This window comes from Phasianus colchicus, chromosome 8 (assembly GCF_987193195.1).
Source record: "Phasianus colchicus chromosome 8, bPhaCol1.hap1.1, whole genome shotgun sequence".
Classification (NCBI taxonomy): Eukaryota; Metazoa; Chordata; class Aves; order Galliformes; family Phasianidae; genus Phasianus; species Phasianus colchicus.
Window position 1 is genome coordinate 20,179,976 of NC_143443.1, and position 7,872 is coordinate 20,187,847.

Here is a 7,872-nt window from a genome sequence, read left to right on the forward strand (position 1 = left end):
TGAGAGCACTCAGCATATGTGAGTGTTAAATGTGCTTTCTGATGCTTGACTGGAAGGCACTCAGCTGATAAGCTGGGTGTAGGAACCTAGACAGAATAGATCTGAAGAGATTTCAATGGATCAATATGCTTTGGTTATCAGAGCACTAAGTATTCTGCTTCAGTCTGCATAGATATTCAGTAAAAAGAGAACATAACAGTTGATCCAGTCTGAAATTCTCAGAAATTAAATGAGGTTCCTTAGGGGTGTCTTGATCATCTTGGATGGATGTGGAGAGTATCTTTATCAAGGACATCAGCTTCAAGCTGATGCTTGGATCAGCTCCAATCATCTTTATCAGGCACAGCTCCAAGCATTACATTAGGGTGAGCAGTATGTTTCCTGAAAGAAAGCACTCATTCATGCTTTTTTAATTTTATTTTTTTTTTAGTGTGGCAAAATTAGAGAAATCAAAAGTAGAAAACATCACCTGGGAAAACTATTGTGAACAAGTGTCTAAAATGGGGGTGAGAAGAACACGAGGTGTCAGGGAAGTGAACTTGCTACTTGTGATGCAAGGTAGGGGGGAATTTAGGTTTCCCCAGTTTGTTTCAAGACCTGGTGGTTCATCATCTTATTTATCAAGGATGAGTCATTTCAAACAATGAACAACTGGCTATGAAAAGATAGAAAAATTGGAAAATACTTACCTTAGTCTTCATAATTGACCTGAAGTAGTTGATCAACTTCTTCCTTCTGTTCTTTGATTTCATGATTTTACAGGGTTTTGGCAACCTAGAGTAAACCAAATCTAATGGGTAGAGGAAATGCAGGCAGCGGCACTGGATAGGAGAGAAATGATAAATGCTTGAACTTGTGCAGGCCATCTCACAAAATATTAGCGGGGAAACAGTGAATTTTTAAAGGGAACTATTAAAATTAATTTGATGAAACCATAAGCAACTGCTTTCCATGCTGATGTCTGTCTTGGAACAGAACTCCCTGGGATTTTTTCATCACTTTTCTAGATGTGAGCTTTTAGAGTTTAGAGATTACTGTGATTTGTGGTGTGGAAGGGATTAATTTATTTCAAAACACTTATTCTAGAATTTCTTGCATCAGACAGTACCAGATGTCTCATAACAAAGCAAGCTTAAGCATTTATACTGGACTCTTCCAAGGAATTCCTTGAAGCTTTATTGTTGCTAAATGTATAGCAGCCATCATCAGGCTTCAACTGTGAAACACTAGGGGGATTATCACCCCCCTCTGACTACAGCAGTAATTGTTGGTGGCTTTGTAATAAAGCTCCCTTGCTATTATCATGTGAATAAGGTATGGTATTAAAATTCTGACAGTGATAATGAAAACTACTTGTAGCTCTTGTCCCCAGCTGTTGGCCACTGAGTAAGACAGGATAAAATTTCTTGCTGCTGACCTTTACAAGGTGCTTCAGGTTCAATCCCAGTATTGCCAACTGCAGTAAAAGCCAGTACTGTTTGTTTTCAGGTCAGGCAGAAAGTCCATTTTATGGTAATGATATGAAGGTACCAAAATACCTAATTCAAGGCAGACAGATACTTGGCAGCTGTTTTTAATCTGTAATGGAGTCCTATCAGGTCATAGGACTCTCACAGAAATACAGCTGTAGGCTGCTCTTATCCTGTTTTGATCATCTTTTTATTTTAAGACAATTTTATCATTCATATAAACAAGTAAGTCTTACTTCTTGGCTTTTCCTACTATTTCCTTTGCTTGTTTATTTCTTTCGTATTAGAGAGAAGGTGCTGGAATTTCCCTTCTTCTATTCCAAATATTTTTCATTTTCTACTCTCATTTTAAAATAATCCTGAGGCTGAGCCTTCCCTGAAGGCTCTAGTTTTTAAATTTCCAATAACTCTAAGTTCTCCCAATGTGAGCTTATTCTCTTTGTCTCCATTACTCACAACTTTGAGTTTGCTATTGCCCAGGTGGCAGTTTCCTTTTGTTCACTTTCCATCTTCCCCTTTGCCTACAGTGCATTTCATATAAAAACCCAGCCAGCTCTTCATCCCTCTTTGATCATTGCTAAATCTCAGAGCCTTAATGTTACTATCTTTCCACCTCCATTTACTTCAGAAGCTTAAATCCAAATCACAACCTAATCTAACCTACCTCTTTTACCTGAAAAACAGAGAACCATATACTTTTCTCTTTCTTCAGACCTTAAATATCCGCTGGGGTTGTACTTCTCTTCTCATTACTCTTTTGTTTTCATGCTGTTCTGAATTTTCTTCGAACTTGCTCCTGTTGCTGTGCAGGACCCCCAGAGCCATTCAGGTGCCCCCCTGCAGGAGCAGGCTGTGCTGCTGCAGGATGCCTGGTCCAGAGCCTCCTGCGTGCCTCAACCTGACTTCCCATGGGGGGAAAAAAAAAAAAAAAGAAACGTCATCTCTTTATGTACAGTTGTTCTTCATTTCTTGCTTCTCTACAGAAACAGAGTGGCAAATATCTGTTGATGATAACATTTTTTTTTTTTCCTGTCTAAAAGAAACAAATTCATAGCTCTTGTACAGATAGGATGTGGTGAACATCTTATGCTATGTAGTATGCCAAGTGAGCTCTTGTGTCTCTGGATTATTCTGGGATATAAACTTTACGTCCATATATCAAGAAGTTTCCTCTGTTCCTTCAGTCTTCAGAGCTTTGTATAACAAAATACCTTTTTTTCATAAAACTCTAACCTTATTCTGAGTTTCTATTTCTGAATTGCATATTTGATTTGTCATGTGCGGAGAGTTGTTCAGGGAGCTCTTGGTTGGCACTTTTTAAATATGTTTGTAGATTAAATCCTAAATTGTGTTTTAGAAGAGCATATTTCTGTAGCCAGAGGCCATGTGAATACCTAGATTAATGCTCATGAGGATAAATAGCTTCTAATAACTTTGTCTTTCTGTGCAAACAACAGTTGCCTTTCTACCAAGGGAAAGTACTGCAATAAACATAAAATACTAAAATATCAACAATTGGAAGGACTTCTATCAACTAAAATTAGCTCTGTAGATGTGAGACAAAAATGTGAAGCATTTTAATATCACTTACATATGATCCTTGGCATCTGTTCTTTAAAAGTTGATAGAAGATCCCAGCAAGTACACAAGTGCAGGAAGTAGTTTCATCTGCTGAGCCATGCTTGCTTATCTGCTGCAGTGGTGCACTCAGTGATCCCTTCCTAGAGAAGAAACAGAGTTGATCCCAACTGAGGAAATTACACAGACTCAGCCCTGAATCTGAAAGGAGACTCTATTTTGTCTTGAGCCTTGTCTCTATTAGAACCCTGAGCAAAAAGATAATGAGTGATCAGCATCTTAAGTGGAACATTTGCTTTACAAATTCATAGAGATGGGTGGGCAAGAACTGAGTATCAGGGGAAATTAAAAGAAGATGGAGACACTTAAAATAAAACTTTTGACTTAGTCCTGAAAGTAGAATACATCTTCTCCTGCTACAACTGCACTCATCTGTCTGTCTCAATCTTTGTCATATGCATTGGTGGAGAAGAGGGAACATAAACTAAGAAACCACCTCAAATGCATACTCTGTTGGACTAAGTAAATGGTATTTGGCTGTATGTGATGTTTTCCTGTAAATGCTTTTCCCTCTGCTGTCTGTCATTGCACTGCTGTGCTCCACATTAACATCTCTATGACAAGTCCTAGGCTGTTGAATTTGCTCTCACTTGAACCTGCTATACCTGATGACCATGCTTGCTGTCATCAAGGAATAACGCTCAGATCACTGCTGAGTAAATCCCTTATGCTGCCCTTCCAAAACATTTAGTGTCCCCCAGCGGTGTCTCATATGTGCTGTCCCATTCTGCCTCTGTGCTACTAGACTTTATCATGCTCTGCTGTGATAGATGTGTGAACTTCTTGTTGAGCAGCTCAAAGTAACAAGGTAGATCTCAAGCTTACAAGCCAGTCAGGGGCTGTGTACCAGTAGGCAGCTGTGGGGGTGCAGGTGGGACAGCCTAAGTGGGATACAACAGCTCACTACAGCCCCTTCCCATAAAATAGTCAGCTCTGGCTGGATGGGGAGACTCCACCAAACTCCCAGCACTGATTCTCTAAGAATACTGTGGCTGTAAACTCATTTTGGAGTGTATTATGGCACTGCAGGCTTGTGTTGATACCTCCCTGAAACTGAACGAAAGGTGCAAATTGGGCTTTTGTGTGCGGTCTTTTCAGTTCTTAAGCTCACTGCTACTTATGTTCATTTACGTATTGCTCTTGTTTTTTTTTGCGGCTATCCTAGCACCTATACTTAATAGCAGTAATATACTGAAGTCACTGAAACAGTGACTTTAAGTATTTCAGAATCTGGGTAGAAAGCAAATACTGAACCTGAAATGACAAGTAGTTTCCTACTGAAAGGTGATATTAAGTGTTGCTTGTTTGTAGCAGCTGGAAATTCACATTTGGTAGTGTCCAATATAAAATGCAACTTGTATTGTCACGTCACGTGTATTTTTTTCATGTTTGTTTGAGATGGGAGAGGAGAGAAAAGAGCAATAATCTGGGGTAACTCAAATTGATTCATAGAATCACAGAACTTCCCAAGTTGGTAGGGACCCATAAAGATTGAGTTCAACTCATGGCAGCCTAATTGACTTCGCTCTTCCCATCTGCTCTCATCCCAGCACCAGCTGAGAATACAGAAAGAGGCCCATGAGCCACAAGCGCGTTCTAAGTGATGGGGGGAAGATATAAGCAGGAAATTTCAGCAGGTGGTTGCTTTGGTTTTCTCTGAGATTTGCAAGCATTTTTCCCCATTTCTTCAAAACCAAATTTCTCCCATGCAATCCAGTACTTGAAGCACAGGTAAATAGTTTAGGAGTGGTACAAGTAGAAACATAAGAGGTGGCCATTGAAAGGCTTTGGTTTCTTTGTCAGAAAATTGTTAAATTATCATGTAGACACTGCACTTTAGATACTGTTGGACCAATAGCCAAAGGTAAGATTATCTTCAGTGCTAATCAATACCTCTGTTTACTGCTTGCATGAAGAACATGAAGCAAGAATACGTGAAAGATACAGAAGCAGCAATAAAATTACCAGTTTAACAGTTGTCCCACCAATGTTGAATAAACAAGTTTTCCTCAGATCCTTGCTAGCCCTGCAAGTTGAGGTGGTAAAAGCATCTGAATCAACTGTCAAAAAAGTATCTTCGTTGTTTTTGAAAGTCAGTAATTCCCACTAATCCCACCGTAATTTACTTTTATATACCCTCAGTAATGTGTGACAGTGACAACACCACTTATTCTCAATAACTGTGATTCTCTGGATCTCCAACTTTGTTTTCAGTGGCAGGCAGCTTATCCTATTCCAAAACTGCATTTTAATAAAATTCTTGTCTTCATACTTGCAGAGTGTATGGCTTTTACAAACAGACTTCATTAAGTTGAGAAGGTGACAATTCAGACAGAACAGAGTAACTTCAGGAAATATTAAATTAGCATGCCAGTTCTGAGGGGATGGTCTTCTAATGAAATGGGATTTCATAAAAATCCTTTATGGGTTTTATTTCTGCTAGTAAAACTTGAGTTGTGGAGAAAAGATATCCCCATTTCTTGCAATTTCTCCGTAATTGGATCTTTGAGAAGTGTCAGCTCTACTTGGGAAGCTCTCCTGTTGTTGATAAACAATTACCCAAACATATTTACTCTTTTTTTTCAGTCATATAGATGTTAATAACAATGAAGGAATGCTTGGACTTGTGAAGGTCCGTGCAGCTGAAATACATTTTGCACCTTGGATAATTGAAATTTACATTCTTAAACTGTGCATTGAGGATTTTCCTGTCAGTTGGTGCTATTTCTCCTATAATTGAGCCTTGGAGCCATTCCTCTTTGAGCACCAACAGGAATTTCCTCCAAGCTTTGCAAGCCAAGGGAATAGGTTGCAATTAGATCTGCCTAAATAATTTGGGACTTCTGGATCGTTAGCTGAAAAAAAAAAAAAAAAAAAAAAAAAGTTGGGTTGACTCAAAGTGAAATTCACTTGATTTGTCTGCTCAGTTAAAAAATAATAATAATAATGATTTCCTTGTAACTTAGCAACTTCCAAAACAAATGGCAGCTAAATGTCAAAATATTTATTTTCCAATCTTATTCCTTCTTGTCCACCATTATGCCCCATTGGGGCCCAGTAGCGGAGGTTTTCATCCAGTGGCACAGCCTCTGTCCCTGGTTTGTATCTTGTGACCCTGTAATAGTCTCAGCCCCCCCTCTCTCTGTGCTCTGTAAAGCACTGTACTCGAAGAGGTTTTAGGACAACGGAAGCGTGAATGTTCATGTATATGTAGATTTTTGTGGTGGAAATGGTTGTTTGCTTTAATCAGAGTTGGCTTTTATTTGAAAGAAAGGCTTTGTATGTTCATTGGTATTGCTGCCAAAGTTGTAAAATGAATGATTCAATAATTTTTCTTCTTGTATTCTGATAATGAGTGTGAAACAAGATAATGTGAGAAAACTACAGGCTTCCTTCCATGCTTAATTGTATATGTGGAGTATTTGACTTAATGAATTCATTAAAATATTTAATTTTTAGCTTTGCCCGTTCAGAAAGAGAGTTAAAATCAGAGAACTTTGTTTAGGAATTCTATTTTATCACATCAAAATACATTAGCACTTATAAAAATATGGGTAAAGCAAAAAGAATTTCTTGAATGGACTTTGTTGTATAAATCCCCAAAGTAGAAGTGCTGTTTGTTGGTTTCCTGTTTAGATTCTTCTCAAAGTCTTACAATGCACTTCATATTTCATGGAATCCCCTTTAGCAGAGGCTTACCATTGGTGTTAGGGAGGATGAATTCTAGGTTCCCTAAAGAACAGCTCAACTGCAAAGCATCCTGGGTATCTCAGAAAGCAACCCTTAACTTCACTGTTCTGATAACTTAAAGCCTGATGGGTCATCAGCTCGTAGCGTACTGCTCACAATACGTCCAGTCGCACACTGAGGTGCTATCTCCTGTCTTCCTGGCAACCTGTTCTGCATCATGTGTTCCTTATCAAACTCAAAACACAGCTTCTTCCCTCAGCCTTGGTCTCATCCCCTTTGCTCATTCAGCTTGAAGGCACCTGAAATGCGAGTTCATTGAGTTCTTTACCACTAAGGAGTGACACAAGAAAGGTCCTTTGGAGACAAGTCTGTAATAACATCCTGCAAGGCATGAGGTCTGGACACTGTCCTGCTCAGCAGACCTGTTCTCATGCCTCTGGCTGTAGAAGAAAAAGCAGAAATCCCAAAGGACCTGTAAAACGCATCCTCCCCAATTTAACCATTAGTGTGCTAACACTAAATGGAGATATGTTAACGTTGCCAACCAACCACATCAGGATTTATTTAATTTGTGGCCTAGCTTTGGTAACGTAATTAAAATGCACTATCCTCATTAGAAGAAAGGAAAGGTTCATTGTACAAAAGACTAATTAGATTATTTATACCTTCAATGTCAAAAGCTCTTGAAATCAAACCAATAACGATGTATAATTCATGAAAGCTTGTTTTCCTTCAACATGTAATTACTAATCCAGAAAACAGCCACAAAATGGATTGCAATTTACTTTTGAGGAGCCTGTAGCTCCTCTTTTATGGATTAAAGAAATTAAGTGGGCCTCATCGACTAAAAAAGCAGAGAAAATCACAGGGAAGAATCTAAACCACTTTCTCCACAAAATAGGAGAAATTATATTACACTCCCTTAAGCCCAATTGATGATACACTTATTGGTACTTGTACTCCTTTCCACTTTTCTTGAAAATCCATGACTGTTTATCCCATGTAGTCTCTAAAAAAACAACTGCATAGCTTTATTAAAGTGATGATTTCTGTATCCTTGGTCTGTCAATTGCCA